This window comes from Doryrhamphus excisus, linkage group LG16 (assembly GCF_037039965.1).
Source record: "Doryrhamphus excisus strain RoL-2023G ecotype Guam linkage group LG16, RoL_Dexc_Guam_v1.1, whole genome shotgun sequence".
Taxonomy (NCBI): domain Eukaryota; kingdom Metazoa; phylum Chordata; class Actinopteri; order Syngnathiformes; family Syngnathidae; genus Doryrhamphus; species Doryrhamphus excisus.
This window is the reverse complement of record NC_136372.1, coordinates 9635571-9654631: the sequence shown is the minus strand read 5'-3', so window position 1 is coordinate 9654631 and position 19061 is coordinate 9635571.

Genomic DNA, 19061 nt, shown 5'->3' with positions numbered 1-19061 from the left:
GTTTTTTTTTTTCTGAAATATTTGATGTGCCTTTGGCCGCTGACCTAAACTGTTGAGTTACATACGGGACATGCCTTGCTACATGAAGTGTTTGTCATTGGTTTTATCTTTCTATATTACAGAATATTATACATCACAATACTGTTCATAACTGGTGTAATTGTTGACATTTTGACTTCAAGAATTTAAGGCTTTGTTGCATCTTTTTGTGGTTCCTTTTTAAATAAACTGTCAAATGATTTATTCAGAAATTGTCTGGTTTTATATATGAACTTAAGTACAGGTTTTGCTTCCATGGTCTTTTTAAACTGAAAAAAGTGCTAATATTCCGCTGCATTCCACCCATCTACTGCTTTTCCGAGGTTGGGTCAAGGGCAGCAGCCTCAGCAGGGAAACCCTGACTTTAGTCTCCTGGCTCCTTCATCCAGCTGCACATGCCTTGAAATCTACTGTTTGGTTCTATTTTGGCTTATGAGGCTTATGACAGTAAGTTGAGAAACCCCAACTTTGGAAACAACTGCTGATGTCAGGTCAAATGTATGAACACATTTAAGCTTTCACTTCCAATGTGATGCCACGAGATGCCTTTTACAAATAGTTTGTACAAAATAATTCCTGCGATATACAATGCATAATGCTCGGCGGCGCCGCACGGCAGACACCGGGCCCGAGGTTCACAGCACAGGTGGCCAGTCCATCAAAATTTCCGCGGGAATTTTCTAGTTATGGACTGGCCCAGTAGCCAGCCCATAGACTGCTACTTGCAGTAGCAGTCTATGGGCTGGCTACTGAGCCAGCCCATATTGTTATTGCTGTTTAGTTATTATTATTCCGTATATCTTAATCTTCCCTTTTTTGCGCGCGTAATGCGGCCAAAACCGCAAGAAGGACCCCCACACATGTTACACCGCCGGAATCGTGGCGCTCGGGACTACAGCGGTATTTAGTTTTTGGAACATTTTGTGTAACCATGGCGACGCTATTAACCGAAACGTTAAAAAATGGGCCACTAGATTAGGTATACCCTTTCTATTTTTAGAACAGCACAAGGCAGAGAAAAAAACGAGAATCTACACATTTTTCACAGCCTTGTAGCTCAGCCATACTGCCACGTAGAAACGTGATTAACGGCTCATTTTTGAGATAAACTTCTCTACTCTCTCTGTGGCTAATTAGTTTTATCGTAGGATGTTTAGTTTTCGCTCTATCTTCGTCAGAAGGAGGTGTGCGCTTCGCCAGCGTCTCCCACTCTGACTCCACTGTGGCAGGGGAGACGAAAAGAAAACTTTTTGGCTTTGCAAACAACTCCTCTTCCTGGCCACACCGTTTTAGCCAGCTCGATTTAATTTGGTGAAAACGTAGGAAATCTTGTCCCCTTTCCAAAAATGTCACTCTTATGTCTGAGAGATGTACGGATTGCCTTCTGGGCCCTCAGAAGCGAGAAGAGCGCCGGCATGTCTCCCATTCACTCCCATGTTAAAGACGCCGTCTTTTCTTTCTCCAAATCTTTAATTTTCTGTGTTTTCAACTCGTCATCCTGCGGTCATTTCTCAACCGATATGCAAAACGAGCAGATCTATGCAAAGCCCCGACCCTCGGGCCGCTCACGGTCGTCTCGTGGTGTCCATATCTCGAATCGTTTGGCCGTAAGAAGCTTCTGTTCGACATGAGCGATTCAGCCCTCTGTGCTCATTCACTGCCATGGCCACCACCTCCTCCTCCTCCTCACAGCCCCTCCCTTCAAAAACCCCCTTCTCTTGACATGTGGATTACAATGATTCCCTTCCCAGCTGATACCATACAGCTCATTTATTATGTAGATTTTAAAAGTTAGATTTTTCTAATTAAGCACAGTGACTCCAGGCACCTCAAAGACCAAAGTATCAAAATATCAACATTTTTATAGAATCCATGATACAGCAATGAGCTGTGTTATCATCATGTCAGGAATCGATAGTTCAGTATCGACCCGCATGTCAGGCACTCTCTGCTCTTTAGTCCTCCATGGCAATGCAAGTGCTGCTTTTAATTGGAAAACATCACATGACATGTACAGACACCACAGCAGTGCCTGGCAACTTTCAAGACTTGATGCTATGTTGCTCGGCCCTCTTGCTAGGTGCTAGCATGGTAGCCGTTAGCATGTTAGCATTTAAGCTAATTTACTCATGTCTAAAGGCAAATACACACATGGCATGATGTAGGGAGGTTATAGGACAACCTTGGCACTTTCTAAACTTGAGGCTCTCTTGCTAGGTGCTAGCATGACGACTGTTAGCATGTTAGCATTTAAGCTAATTTACTCAGATTTCAAGGCAAATACACACATGGCATGATGTAGGGAGGTTATAGGACATCCTTGGCACTTTCTAAACTTGAGGCCCTCTTGCTAGGTGCTAGCATGGTAGCCGTTAGCATGTTAGCATTTAAGCTAATTTACTCATGTCTAAAGGCAAATACACACATGGCATGATGTAGGGAGGTTATAGGACATCCTTGGCACTTTCCAAACTTGAGGCTCTCTTGCTAGGTGCTAGCCGTTAGCATGTTAGCATTTAAGCTAATTTACTCATGTCTAAAGGCAAAAACAAACATGGCATGATGCAGGGAGGTTATAGGACAACCTTGGCACTTTCTAAAGTTGACGCTCTCTTGCTAGGTGCTAGCATGGTACCCGTTAGCATGTTAGCATTTTACCTAATTTACTTAAGTTTAAAGACAAATACAAACTTGGCATGATGCGGTGACACTATGGGACTGCATCAACCTTTTCCGTACTTGAGGCTTTCTTGCTAGGTGCTACCACGGTAGCCGTTGGCACACCGGGCCCGAGGTTCACAGCACAGGTGGCCAGTCCATCAAAATTTCCGCGGGAATTTTCTAGTTATGGACTGGCCCAGTAGCCAGCCCATAGACTGCTACTTGCAGTAGCAGTCTATGGGCTGGCTACTGAGCCAGCCCATATTGTTATTGCTGTTTAGTTATTATTATTCCGTATATCTTAATCTTCCCTTTTTTGCGCGCGTAATGCGGCCAAAACCGCAAGAAGGACCCCCACACATGTTACACCGCCGGAATCGTGGCGCTCGGGACTACAGCGGTATTTAGTTTTTGGAACATTTTGTGTAACCATGGCGACGCTATTAACCGAAACGTTAAAAAATGGGCCACTAGATTAGGTATACCCTTTCTATTTTTAGAACAGCACAAGGCAGAGAAAAAAACGAGAATCTACACATTTTTCACAGCCTTGTAGCTCAGCCATACGGCCACGTAGAAACGTGATTAACGGCTCATTTTTGAGATAAACTTCTCTACTCTCTCTGTGGCTAATTAGTTTTATCGTAGGATGTTTAGTTTTCGCTCTATCTTCGTCAGAAGGAGGTGTGCGCTTCGCCAGCGTCTCCCACTCTGACTCCACTGTGGCAGGGGAGACGAAAAGAAAACTTTTTGGCTTTGCAAACAACTCCTCTTCCTGGCCACACCGTTTTAGCCAGCTCGATTTAATTTGGTGAAAACGTAGGAAATCTTGTCCCCTTTCCAAAAATGTCACTCTTATGTCTGAGAGATGTACGGATTGCCTTCTGGGCCCTCAGAAGCGAGAAGAGCGCCGGCATGTCTCCCATTCACTCCCATGTTAAAGACGCCGTCTTTTCTTTCTCCAAATCTTTAATTTTCTGTGTTTTCAACTCGTCATCCTGCGGTCATTTCTCAACCGATATGCAAAACGAGCAGATCTATGCAAAGCCCCGACCCTCGGGCCGCTCACGGTCGTCTCGTGGTGTCCATATCTCGAATCGTTTGGCCGTAAGAAGCTTCTGTTCGACATGAGCGATTCAGCCCTCTGTGCTCATTCACTGCCATGGCCACCACCTCCTCCTCCTCCTCACAGCCCCTGCCTTCAAAAACCCCCTTCTCTTGACATGTGGATTACAATGATTCCCTTCCCAGCTGATACCATACAGCTCATTTATTATGTAGATTTTAAAAGTTAGATTTTTCTAATTAAGCACAGTGACTCCAGGCACCTCAAAGACCAAAGTATCAAAATATCAACATTTTTATAGAATCCATGATACAGCAATGAGCTGTGTTATCATCATGTCAGGAATCGATAGTTCAGTATCGACCCGCATGTCAGGCACTCTCTGCTCTTTAGTCCTCCATGGCAATGCAAGTGCTGCTTTCAACTGGAAAACATCACATGACATGTACAGACACCACAGCAGTGCCTGGCAACTTTCAAGACTTGATGCTATGTTGCTCGGCCCTCTTGCTAGGTGCTAGCATGGTAGCCGTTAGCATGTTAGCATTTAAGCTAATTTACTCATGTCTAAAGGCAAATACACACATGGCATGATGTAGGGAGGTTATAGGACAACCTTGGCACTTTCTAAACTTGAGGCTCTCTTGCTAGGTGCTAGCATGACGACTGTTAGCATGTTAGCATTTAAGCTAATTTACTCAGATTTCAAGGCAAATACACACATGGCATGATGTAGGGAGGTTATAGGACATCCTTGGCACTTTCTAAACTTGAGGCCCTCTTGCTAGGTGCTAGCATGGTAGCCGTTAGCATGTTAGCATTTAAGCTAATTTACTTATGTCTAAAGGCAAATACACACATGGCATGATGTAGGGAGGTTATAGGACATCCTTGGCACTTTCCAAACTTGAGGCTCTCTTGCTAGGTGCTAGCATGATGACTGTTAGCATGTTAGCATTTAAGCTAATTTACTCACATTTAAAGGCAAATACACCCATGGCATGATGCAGGGAGGTTATAGGACAACCTTGGCACTTTCTAAAGTTGAGGCTCTCTTGCTAGGTGCTAGCATGGAACCCGTTAGCATGTTAGCATTTAAGCTAATTTACTCATGTCTAAAGGATAATACACACATGGCATGTTGCGGGGAGGTTATAGGACAACCTTGGCACTTTCTAAAGTTGAGGCACTCTTGCTAGGTGCTAGCATGGTACCCGTTAGCATGTTAGCATTTAAGCTAACTTACTCATGTCTAAAGGATAATACACACATGGCATGTTGTGGGGAGGTTATAGGACAACCTTGGTACTTTCTAAACTTAAGGCCCTCTTGCTAGGTGCTAGCATGATGACTGTTAGCATTTTACCTAATTTACTCATGTCTAAAGGAAAATACACACATGGCATGATGTGGGGACACTGTAAGACTGCCCCAAACTTTTCAGGACCTGAGGCTGTTTTGCTACGTGTTAGCACGGTAGCCGTTATCATGTTAGCATTTTAGCATTTTAGCTAATTTACTCAAGTTTAAAGGCAAATACACACTTGGCATGATGTGGGGACACTATGGGACTGCATCAACCTTTTCCGTACTTGAGGCTTTCTTGCTAGGTGCTACGGCGGGCCTGAGGTTCACAGTACAGATGGCCAGTCCATCAAAATTTCCGCGGGAATTTTCTAGTTATTTTTTTTATTCTTATATCTTAATCTTCCACTTTTTGCGCGCGTAATGCGGCCAAAACCGCAAGAAGGACCCCCAAACATGTTACACCGCCGGAAACGTGGCGTTCGGGACTACAGCGGTATTTAGTTTTTGGAACGTTTCGTGTAACCATGGCGACGCTATTAACCGAAACGTTAAAAAATGGGCCACTAGATTAGGTATATCCTTGTTCTATTTTTAGAACAGCACATAGGAAACGAGAATTTACAGAATTTTCACAGCCTTGTAGCTCAGCCGTACGGCCACGTAAAAACGTGATTGATGGCTAATTTTTGAGATAAGCTTCTGAAGTCTCTCTGTGGCTAAATGCTAATTGCTAGCATGTTAGCATTTAAGCTAATTTACTCACGTCTAAAGGCAAATACACACATGACATGATGTAGGGAGGTTATAGGACAACCTTGGCACTTTCTAAACTTGAGGCTCTCTTGCTAGGTGCTAGCATGATGATTGTTAGCATGTTAGCATTTAAGCTAATTTACTCACGTTTAAAGGCAAATACACACATGACATGATGTGGGGAGGTTAGGACAACCTTGGCAGTTTCTAAACTTGAGGCTGTCTTGCTAGGTGCTAGCATGTTAGCCGTTAGCATGTTAGCATTTAAGCTAATTTACTCATGTCTAAAGGCAAATACACACATGGCATGATGTAGGGAGGTTGTAGGACAACCTTGGCACTTTCTAAACTTGGGTCTCTCTTGCTAGGTGCTAGTGTGATGACTGTTAGCATGTAAGCATTTAAGCTAATTTACTCACGTTTAAAGGCAAATACACATATGGCATGATATAGAGAGGTTATAGGTCAACCTTGGCACTTTCTAAACTTGGGACTCTCTTGCTAGGTGCTAGCATGATGACTGTTAGCATGTTAGCATTTAAGCTAATTTGCTTATGTTTAAAGGCAAATACACACATGCATGATGCAGGGACGTTATAGGACAACCTTGGCAGTTTCTAAACTTGAGGCTGTCTTGCTAGGTGCTAGCATGTTAGCCGTTAGCATGTTAGCATTTAAGCTAATTTACTCACGTCTAAAGGCAAATACACACATGACATGATGTAGGGAGGTTATAAGACAACCTTGGCACTTTCTAAACTTGAGGCCCTCTTGCTAGGTGCTAGCATGATGACTGTTAGCATGTTAGCATTTAAGCTAATTTACTCAATTCTAAAGGCAAATACACACATGGCACGATGTAGGGAGGTTATAGGACAACCTTGGCACTTTCTCAACTTGAGGCTCTCTTGCTAGGTGCTAGCATGGTAGCCGTTAGCATGTTAGCATTTAAGCTAATTTAGTCATGTCTAAAGGAAAATACACACATGGCATGATGTAGGGAGGTTATAGGACAACCTTGGCACTTTCTAAACTTGAGGCTCTCTTTCTAGGTGCTAGCATGATAACTGTTAGCATGTTAGCATTTAAGCTAATTTACTCACGTTTAAAGGCAAATACACACATGGCATGATATAGAGAGGTTATAGGTCAACCTTGGCACTTTCTTATTTTGAAACCCTCTTGCTAGGTGCTAGCATGGTAGCCGTTAGCATGTTAGCATTTAAGCTAATTTACTCATGTCTAAAGGCAAATACACACATGGCATGATGTAGGGAGGTTATAGGACAACCTTGGCACTTTCTAAACTTGGGACTCTCTTGCTAGGTGCTAGCATGATGACTGTTAGCATGTTAGCATTTAAGCTAATTTGCTTATGTTTAAAGGCAAATACACACATGCATGATGCAGGGACGTTATAGGACAACCTTGGCAGTTTCTAAACTTGAGGCTGTCTTGCTAGGTGCTAGCATGTTAGCCGTTAGCATGTTAGCATTTAAGCTAATTTACTCATGTCTAAAGGCAAATACACACATGGCATGATGTAGGGAGGTTATTGGACAATCTTGGCACTTTCTAAACTTGGGACTCTCTTGCTAGGTGCTAGCATGATGACTGTTAGCATGTTAGCATTTCAGCTAATTTACTCACGTGTAAAGGCAAATACACACATGACATGATGTGGGGAGGTTATAGTACAACCTTGGCAGTTTCTAAACTTGAGGCTGTCTTGCTAGGTGCTAGCATGTTAGCCGTTAGCATGTTAGCATTTAAGCTAATTTACTCATATCTAAAGGCAAATACACACATGGCATGATGTAGGGAGGTTATAGGACAACCTTGGCACTTTCTAAACTTGATGCTCTCTTGCTAGGTGCTAGCATGATGATTGTTAGCATGTTAGCATTTAAGCTAATTTAATCACGTTTAAAGGCAAATACACACATGACATGATGTGGGGAGGTTATAGGACAACCTTGGCAGTTTCTAAACTTGAGGCTGTCTTGCTAGGTGCTAGCATGTTAGCCGTTAGCATGTTAGCATTTAAGCTAATTTACTCATGTCTAAAGGCAAATACACACATGGCATGATGTCGGGAGGTTATAGGACAACCCTGGCACTTTCTACACTTGGGACTCTCTTGCTAGGTGCTAGCATGATGACTGTTAGCATTTTAGCATTTAAGCTAATTTACTCACGTTTAAAGGCAAATACACATATGGCATGATATAGGGAGGTTATAGGACAACCTTGGCACTTTCTAAACTTGAGGCCCTCTTGCTAGGTGCTACTGTGGTAGCCGTTGGCATGTTAGCATATTAGCATTTAAGCTAATTTAATCATGTCTAAAGGCAAATACACACATGGCATGATGCAGGGAGGTTATAGGACAACCTTGGCAGTTTCTAAAGTTGAGGCCCTCTTGCTAGGTGCTAGCATGGTAGCCGTTAGCATGTTAGCATTTAAGCTAATTTACTCATGTCTAAAGGCAAATACACACATGGCATGATGTAGGGAGGTTATAAGACAACCTTGGCACTTTCTAAACATGGGACTCTCTTGCTAGGTGCTAGCATGATTACTGTTAGCATGTTAGCATTGACGCTAATTTGCTCATGTTTAAAGGCAAATACACACATGCATGATGCAGGGACAATATAGGACATCCTTGGCAGTTTCTAAACTTGAGGCTGTCTTGCTCGGTGCTAGCATGTTAACCGATAGCATGTTAGCATTTAAGCTAATTTACTCATGTCTAACGGCAAATACACACATGGCATGATGTAGGGAGGTTATAGGACAACTTTGGCACTTTCTAAACTTGGGACTCTCTTGCTAGGTGCTAGCATGATGACTGTTAGCATGTTAGCATTTAAGCTAATTTGCTCATGTTTAAAGGCAAATGCACACATGCATGATGCAGGGACGTTATAGGACATCCTTGGCAGTATCTAAACTTGAGGCTGTCTTGCTAGATGCTAGCATGTTAGCCGTTAGCATGTCAGCATTTAAGCTAATTTGCTCATGTTTAAAGGCAAATACACACATGGCATGATGTAGGGAGGTTATAGGACAACCTTGGCTTTTTCTAAACTTGAGGCTGTCTTGCTCGGTGCTAGCATGTTAACCGTTAGCATGTTAGCATTTAAGCTAATTTACTCATGTCTAACGGCAAATACACACATGGCATGATGTAGGGAGGTTATAGGACAACCTTGGCACTTTCTAAACTTGGGACTCTCTTGCTAGGTGCTAGCATGATGACTGTTAGCATGTTAGCATTTAAGCTAATTTGCTCATGTTTAAAGGCAAATACACACATGCATGATGCAGGGACGTTATAGGACATCCTTGGCAGTTTCTAAACTTGAGGCTGTCTTGCTAGATGCTAGCATGTTAGCCGTTAGCATGTCAGCATTTAAGCTAATTTGCTCATGTTTAAAGGCAAATGCACACATGGCATGATGTAGGGAGGTTATAGGACAACCTTGGCACTTTCTAAACTTGAGGCTCTCTTGCTAGGTGCTAGCATGGTAGCCGTTAGCATGTTAGCATTTAAGCTAATTTACTCACGTTTAAAGGCAAATACACACATGGCATGATGTAGGGAGGTTATAGGACAACCTTGGCACTTTCTAAACTTGAAACCCTCTTGCTACGTACTAGCATAGTAGCCGTTAGCATGTTAGCATTTAAGCTAATTTACACATGTCTAAAGGCAAATACACACATGGCATGATGTAGGGAGGTTATAGGACATCCTTGGCAGTTTCTAAACTTGAGGCTGTCTTGCTAGGTTTTAGCATGTTAGCCGTTAGCATGTTAGCATTTAAGCTAATTTACTCATGTCTAACGGCAAATACACACATGGCATGATGTAGGGAGGTTATAGGACAACCTTGGCACTTTCTAAACTTGGGATTCTCTTGCTAGGTGCTAGCATGATGACTGTTAGCATGTTAGCATTTAAGCTAATTTGCTCATGTTTAAAGGCAAATACACACATGCATGATGTAGGGAGGTTATAGGACAACCTTGGCTTTTTCTAAACTTGAGGCTGTCTTGCTCGGTGCTAGCATGTTAACCGTTAGCATGTTAGCATTTAAGCTAATTTATTCATGTCTAACGGCAAATACACACATGGCATGATGTAGGGAGGTTATAGGACAACCTTGGCACTTTCTAAACTTGGGACTCTCTTGCTAGGTGCTAGCATGATGACTGTTAGCATGTTAGCATTTAAGCTAATTTGCTCATGTTTAAAGGCAAATACACACATGCATGATGCAGGGACGTTATAGGACATCCTTGGCAGTTTCTAAACTTGAGGCTGTCTTGCTAGATGCTAGCATGTTAGCCGTTAGCATGTCAGCATTTAAGCTAATTTGCTCATGTTTAAAGGCAAATGCACACATGGCATGATGTAGGGAGGTTATAGGACAACCTTGGCACTTTCTAAACTTGAGGCTCTTTTGCTAGGTGCTAGCATGGTAGCCGTTAGCATGTTAGCATTTAAGCTTATTTACTCACGTTTAAAGGCAAATACACACATGGCATGATGTAGGGAGGTTATAGGACAACCTTGGCACTTTCTAAACTTGAAACCCTCTTGCTACATACTAGCATAGTAGCCGTTAGCATGTTAGCATTTAAGCTAATTTACACATGTCTAAAGGCAAATACACACATGGCATGATGTAGGGAGGTTATAGGACATCCTTGGCAGTTTCTAAACTCGAGGCTGTCTTGCTAGGTTTTAGCATGTTAGCCGTTAGCATGTTAGCATTTAAGCTAATTTACTCATGTCTAACGGCAAATACACACATGGCATGATGTAGGGAGGTTATAGGACAACCTTGGCACTTTCTAAACTTGGGATTCTCTTGCTAGGTGCTAGCATGATGACTGTTAGCATGTTAGCATTTAAGCTAATTTGCTCATGTTTAAAGGCAAATACACACATGCATGATGCAGGGACGTTATAGGACATACTTGGCAGTTTCTAAACTTGAGGCTGTCTTGCTAGGTGCTAGCATGTTAGCCGTTAGCATGTTAGCATTTAAGCTAATTTACTCATGTCTAACGGCAAATACACACATGGCATGATGTAGGGAGGTTATAGGACAACCTTGGCATTTTCTAAACTTGGGACTCTCTTGCTAGGTGCTAGCATGATGACTGTTAGCATGTTAGCATTTAAGGTAATTTGCTCATGTTTAAAGCCAAATACACACATGCATGATGCAGGGACGTTATAGGACATCCTTGGCACTTTCTAAACTTGAGGCTCTCTTGCTAGGTGCTAGCATAATGACTGTTAGCATGTTAGCATTTAAGCTAATTTACTCACGTTTAAAGGCAAATACACACATGGCATTATGTGGGGAGGTTCTCGGACAACCTTGGCAGTTTCTAAACTTGAGGCCCTCTTGCTAGGTGCTAGCATAGTAGCCGTTAGCATGTTAGCGTTTAAGCTAATTTACACATGTCTAAAGGCAAATACACACATGGCATGATGTAGGGAGGTTATAGGACATCCTTGGCAGTTTCTAAACTTGAGGCTGTCTTGCTAGGTTTTAGCATGTTAGCCGTTAGCATGTTAGCATTTAAGCTAATTTACTCATGTCTAACGGCAAATACACACATGGCATGATGTAGGGAGGTTATAGGACAACCTTGGCACTTTCTAAACTTGGTACTCTCTTGCTAGGTGCTAGCATGATGACTGTTATCATGTTAGCATTTAAGCTAATTTGCTCATGTTTAAAGGCAAATACACACATGCATGATGCAGGGACGTTATAGGACATACTTGGCAGTTTCTAAACTTGAGGCTGTCTTGCTAGGTGCTAGCATGTTAGCCGTTAGCATGTCAACATTTAAGCTAATTTACTCATGTCTAAAGGCAAATAAACACATGGCATGATGTAGGGAGGTTATAGGACAACCTTGGCATTTTCTAAACTTGGGACTCTCTTGCTAGGTGCTAGCATGATGACTGTTAGCATGTTAGCATTTAAGTTAATTTGCTCATGTTTAAAGGCAAATACACACATGCATGATGCAGGGACGTTATAGGACATCCTTGGCACTTTCTAAACTTGAGGCTCTCTTGCTAGGTGCTAGCATAATGACTGTTAGCATGTTAGCATTTAAGCTAATTTACTCACGTTTAAAGGCAAATACACACATGGCATGATGTGGGGAGGTTCTAGGACAACCTTGGCAGTTTCTAAACTTCAGGCCCTCTTGCTAGGTGCTAGCATAGAAGCCATTAGCATGTTAGCATTTAAGCTAATTTACTCTTGTCTGAAGGCAAATACACACATGGCATGATGTAGGGAGGTTATAGGACAACCTTGGCCCTTTCTAAACTTGAGGCCCTCTTGCTAGGTGCTAGCATGATGACTGGCAGCATGTTAGCATTTTACCTAATTTACTCATGTCTTAAGGAAAATACACACATGGCATGATGTGGGGACACTGTAGGACTGCCCCAAACTTTTCAGGACCTGAGGCTGTTTTGCTACATGTTAGCATTTTAGCTAATTTACTCAAGTTTAAAGGCAAATAAACACATGGCATGATGTGGGGACACTATGGGACTGCATCAACCTTTTACGTACTCGAGGCTTTCTTGCTAGGTGCTACCGCGGTAGCCGTTGGCACACCGGGCCCGAGGTTCACAGCACAGGTGGCCAGTCCATAAAAATTTCCGCAGGAATTTTCTAGTTATTACTATTATTGCTATTGCTATTGTTATTATTATTATTATTATTATTATTATTATTATTATTATTATTATTATTATTATTATTATTATTATTATTATTATTATTATTATTATCAATTACTTTACTTTATTTTTATTTATTATTTTTATTCTCAATTTTTATTTTTGTGTATGGTAGGCATGTGTGAGTTATGGGGACTGTGTGCTATCGTCCCACTCTGGCTGTGGCTGTTTTCCGGGTGGGGCGCCTGGAGGGGGGGGTCTTGTTTGTGCAGCTTGGGCTCTGGGTGGGGAGGTGCGGTGCTGGGGTGGGGCATTACCTGCTTCTCTCCCTTCGGTAGGGGGGTGGCTGGGTTGTGGTGGATGTGAGGCGGGCGGGTGGGGGAGCTGGCTGTGGGTGCGTGGGTAGCGGGGCGGATAGCGGTTGGGGTGGTGCTCTGCGCGGCGCGGGCCGGGATTAGCAAGGGGCTTGTTTGGGGGGCGGGGTGGTGGGCTCTGGGTCATGGGGGGGCCTCGACCAAGGGTTGGGGGGTGGGGCTGGCCGGTGGCTCACGGGCGGCCCCTGCTATTTGCCGGTGTCTGGTTGGCCCCTTCTGTCTCCGGTCTGGTGACAAAATCTCCAGTCCCGTTCCAATGCATTTACATTAAATTTCCCTCGCATATATCGGATGGCCGCATCGTGGCGCTCCGATTCGCCGAATCGTAACAGGCCGCTGTACGATGTCATTTGCAGCATTTGCAGCGTTGCCTGCGCGTCCAGGTACATTGGAAACATAGTCAAGGAAGTGCCTTTTTATAACGGATAAAATCCAAATTTACGCATATACCGGATATAAATCCGATATATGCGTAAAACGGACATTTTCCGGTATATGCATATAATGGATTTCGCTTGTATCGGACAAAATGTCAGGTTTAAAAACCCCGACGCTTGTAAAACACTGCCTGTACAAAGAGACACAGAGACACAGAGAGTTGAGTTTCTTTTTACTTGCAAGGAGAGTGATGGAGACTGCACAGTTACAATCCTCCTACCAACTGAAACAGTCTCCATTCTCCTGCCTTTTATTCAGTTAGGAACGCCCTAGTTACACGAGATTTCAACTGCTAAGGGGAAGGGGGGTTTAACTATTCCAGTTGAAACCGGTTCTTTTGTACAACATGTTATCCCTAGTGTGTGGGTATTTCCTCCTTGGCATGTGATCTTCTGGAGACACTCACACACACACACACACACACTAAGGTCACATCTACTTCTGACCCGTGCAGCTATGTCCCCTCGAGGGTATGATAAAACCATCTGCTGAGAGAATGTTCTGTCACGTTCTGTTTTCTCTGATCATGATATACACCAAATGTGCAAGCAACACAACATTAATCTTACTTTGCTATGTGAGTGATATGAAACACATGTACAGCATTAATCTTACTTTGTTATGTGAGTCATATGAAATGTTTGTAGGTCATAAGAAAATAGGTCATAAGAATATAGTAAGAATAGGTCATAAGAATATAGTAAAAATAGAATAACTTTATGTACAATTCTTCCAACACAAAACCAGTGGGAACAATTGAATCCGATAAATCCGAGGTTTACTGTAGTTCATTTCGAAAAATTATATAACATCCTAGCAAAGTTGCGTAGCAAAGCAATAAGGCGCGTACAGTACTAACAGACAAGTCCAACTATACAAAGTGGTTTGGAGGCCAAGGGTCATATCACCTGGAAGCTATTGATAATAGTTAATTCATTCATTAATTTTCTACCACTTTTTCCTCACAAGGGTCGCGGGGGTGCTGGAGCCTATCCCAGCCTACCCCGCCTCTCGCCCGAAGCGAGAGGCGGGGTAGGCTGGGTAGGCTGGGTACACCCTGGACTGGTCGCCAGCCAATCACAGGGAACATATAGACAAACAACCATTCACACTCACATTCATACCTATGGACAATTTGGAGTCGCCGATTAACCTAGCATGTTTTTGGAATGTGGGAGGAAACCGGAGTACCCGGAGAAAACCCACGCATGCACGGGGAGTGTCAGGTTCAAACTCCTGTGACACTTGTAAAAACACTTAAATACAGAAATACAGAAGAGACAGACAACAATATTCAAAGTTTCTCGCAGCGAGGAGAGTGAAACCACATACCCAGTGACAATAGAAAGGTATACCATGTTAAACTGTAATCAGTACCTGTCAACCACTAGTGAAGTTAGTATAAGGTCAGGACACAGCATCCTGTGCTGCGTCTCGTGTTATCTTTGCAGAGATCATTGTGGGAGAACCAAAAAGCCAGGATGGTCTCAGGCATTTATGGCCATTCACTCATTGGAAAACTAAACTCAGGAGGTAATAAAGATAATGGGGTGAAGGAGCAAGTATCTGGTCCAGGATCCTGGTCCATCTCATACACATACCCCCTACGCCATCCCATCTGAGGCCAATCTACAACAGCTCTGGGATGCAAGAATCAGGGCTGACTTTCCTTCACTTTTATTTAGCTCAATAAAGTCCATGTGTATTACTTGAAATTAATATTGTGGTTTTGGAAATTGGCCATGCCTCGGTCACAAGTTGTCCTGGACGTTGTGTTTTGCACACGTTAAAAATGCTCTACAAAATTTTTTGAATACGATTTTTTTAATACGAATTAAAGTGGGTGTTAATAGTGTGACACATCCCTCCTGTTGAGACATGTGTAACACCATGGCTCAAAATATCAGCCCACTTTTACAATTTTTTGGCAAGATAGGTTTCTTATCAGTTGACATATAAATATTTTTGTCCAGGGTTGCTTTATTCCTAAGCCAGTGGTCAATTTCCTGTTTTGGACTTTTGTTGGAATAAAGCTGTATATATCATTTAATTACATTATATTGCCTTATATTATCCAAGTTACTATTGCACACACGTAGATCACACATCTGTATGATTCATCTTGTTTATACAGGCACACAATAGCGGGATGTCTCCTTGAGGCACCCAGTAGGCACCCAGTACCAGGATGTCTCTTTGAACCATTTATTTCTGTTATCTGAAGATATGCTTTAATGTTGAAAAGGCTCAACCAATTTGTATTGCTCCCCCTCCCTTTAGAAGGTTGAGACTTATGTAATAGGGCATACCTAACTTTTAATAAAAGGATGGTGAGCAGAGACTGTTTCAGAGTGGGTCGGATGAATGTTACTGAACAGTCTCTGAACACTCTCCTTGCAAGCTTATATCTCACGTCTTTGTGTCTTCTTTCACAGTTGATGATGATGTTTTGGGTTTAACCCTAACAACTTTGTTGTTGCTTGTCTGCCAGGATCTCAAAGTCTACTTGTAATTTTTCAGTCTTAAGATGGTTCGGTTCCTTTTAGTGCCGCTTATTTTGCCATTTTATCAGCAAACGCATTTCCTAAGGATATCGGATCAGTATTATTTGTATGTGCCATGCATTTACATACAGCAATTCGTTCTGGTAATTGCACTGCTTCTAGTAATGCTGTTAATAATCATGCATGAGTTACTGGTTTTCCCGTTGATGTTATCAAACCTTGTTTTGCCAATATTGTGCAAAGGTATGTACTGTTCAATATACATATTGGCTATCAGTATAATTTGTCACCTTTTGACCTTTCATTAATTTGCAGGCTTCTGTAAACACTATGACTGCATAGCCAGTTATTATTCTTTCTACAAATCATTTTTCTTTGAGGAAACATCTACAAAAATCTCCTCTTTTTGTTAGTGTCTGATCTAATAAGTCTGGTCTACACTTTGCAGTTTGTGTTGTTAGTTCATCACAATCATGTGTTTCGCTTTCCTCAGGGAGTGGTAGAAGGGTTGCTGGGTTGAGCGTGGTGCATCGCTCAAGTGTTAAATGTGGTTGGGACAAAAGTGTCGCCATACATGACAGATGTCTAGCAGGAGACAAAAATGTCATGTTAGTAATAGCAGGGTGGAAACCACATGAGGTACTTTCAGTACTAGTGGATGGAATAATACAATGGTTGCACTTGTTTCCACGGCCATAGATGCTGCTATTACAGCCCGCACACAATGTATGATGGCGCATGCTACTGCATCTAGCTTAGAAGAGTAGTATGCTTTTGGTCGTTTCTTTGCACCATACTCTTGTAGTAAGACTGAGTACATGACCTCAGTCTCACTTCACACCTTTACAATCTACTGTTTGTTTAAATGTTTTGCTGTAATCATGCAGTGCTACAATCATACTTCCTACCAGTACTTTTAATTTCACAAAATGCTTTTTCTGATCCTCATTCCACTGTAAGAGTGACGTCATTTGTATACATTAAGTTTGTTAATGGTGACACTATTTGTGCATGGTTCGGAATCCAACATCTACATCTAATTAGTGAGTCCTAAGAAGGACATCATTTGCTTTTTTGTTTGTGGTTTAGCTGCATTTAAAATTGCTTGTTTCCTCTCCGCTAGAATAGTTCATCCTTGCCCTGTCAACTGATGGCCTAAATACTTCTCTGATTGCCTACAAAATTGTAGCTTGTCTTTACTCACTTTATGGCCTTTTTTCGCTAAATGGTGCAATCTGGTTTTATTGGGTATTGCCTAACACATGTCCTGTAATCATTTTTAGCTTTAATTTGTACAGGTTGGGCTCTTTTAATTAGGCCTACGTCTGATGGACCTAGAGACCACAATATTGTTGGTATGTTTTTTAATTCGTTTTTTTCCTCTTCGGTCAAAACATAAGTTGATCAAGCTGAATCTATTATGTGTCTGCCAAAATTAACCTGAATTGTCCGGAACAATGGTTTTCTCAATAGTCCTGTGGATTCACTGACTTCATACCCCTGTGGGTCTACAGTCCAGTCTTTGGCATTCATCCCAATTTGTATTATCTGCCCTGTGTCTTTCCATTTGTCATCCGACTCTTTGAAGAGTGATACATGTGGCTTCGTCCACCCATAATACAATGGGTCAAGTTCTTTTAATGTCACGGCCACTGCTGCAGTACTTCCTCCATCAGTATACAAATGTGTAAGGAGTATTTTTGCAGGTGTAGCTTTTTCTAATATCTTCTTATAGTTTAGGTCGGGTCCGCTGTCTTGTCTTAAATTAATGGTTACATGCAGTTCATCTGGTGGCATTTGATCCTGTACTATTTGAAGCAATGGTAGCGCTTCCTGAAGGAGGCTAGTGCCTATGCTTGAGGGAGGCTTGTTTGGGATGTCCAGGGAATAGATATACTTTGGTTCCCCTTTCCCTTGCAACACGAAGCTACTTTGTAATTCGTGTTTTGGCCTCACTACCAGTTAGCCCTTGTCTGTGGGAACTAGGGCAAGACCCAATGCTCCCATTGCGTCTCTTCCTAGTAAATTTGCTGGACATTGTGGGGCTAGGAGGATGGATAGTTTACATGTCCCCCCTTGCGGGTCTCTAATAGTTGCTGGTAAGGAGTTGATTGCTATTGTCAAATCTCCTCCTGCTGTCCTGAGCCATGTATTGCCTGCAGATCTGAAATGTGGAAATTCATATCTGCAAGTTGTTCTACATGCTCCCGAGTCACAAAGAAATCTGATTGGATTACCATTCACTTCCAATGTGACTTCCGGTCGGGGATGTTCAAAGTCAAATACCTCTTGTAAATTCTAATTGTACTACTTATTCATCATTTGGTTATAGTTGTATTTGTTAAGACAAGACTAGTCATGCTGAATATGGCTTTTGGTTCCTTTCAAACTGGCCTTTGTCACAATCACGGGAGAAGTGACCTTCCTCACAGCAATTCCAACATCCAGTAGTGTTGGGATAGCTTTGTACATTCTGTCTACTTGTTCCTCTACCTCTTCCTTTTCCTCTGAATCTTTCTTGACTTTGGAAGAGGATTTCTCCGTTATCTGTAACAAAGGTGTCTATTTTTTGCATCTTATTTTTGTTACTTAACACCTTTTCTGCATGCTTCGCGTATGTAATATAGTATGCCATAGTTGCTGTGGGCATTCCGATGATATGTTTATCAACCCACCCTTTTATGCCAGGATTTGAATTAGCATGTATTTAGGAGAAAATACTTCTCCCATCTGTTTTGACCACTCAACAGAAAAAGGTGCTCTTGTTTGTGGTGGGTATGGCACTGATGGTCTGACATCGTGGTTGCCATAATGTGGAGGTTCAGGGAACTGTGGATACAATTGTGATTGTCCACCTACTTCACCATCATTTTGACTACTATTGCTCACTCCTTTAGTTGGCATAACCCTACTTTCGTTATCTTCCTTTCGTGTAAAAAATGTGTCTGAGTCTTTCTCCTCACTTACTTTTCCTTCATCTTTTTGATACTCATGAAGTAAAACTTCCCTTACTATCTTATATAACTCTTCCTTTTTACAACCTTCACTTTCTGCTCTTTCTCTCGCCTTCCTTTCTTTCTTCATTTTAGCCTGGCCTTTCTGTCTTTTTTCTGCCAACTCCTTCCAATATGACAGGTCATCATACCCTTCCTTTTGCATTTTATTGGTTTGATTCTTGTTCT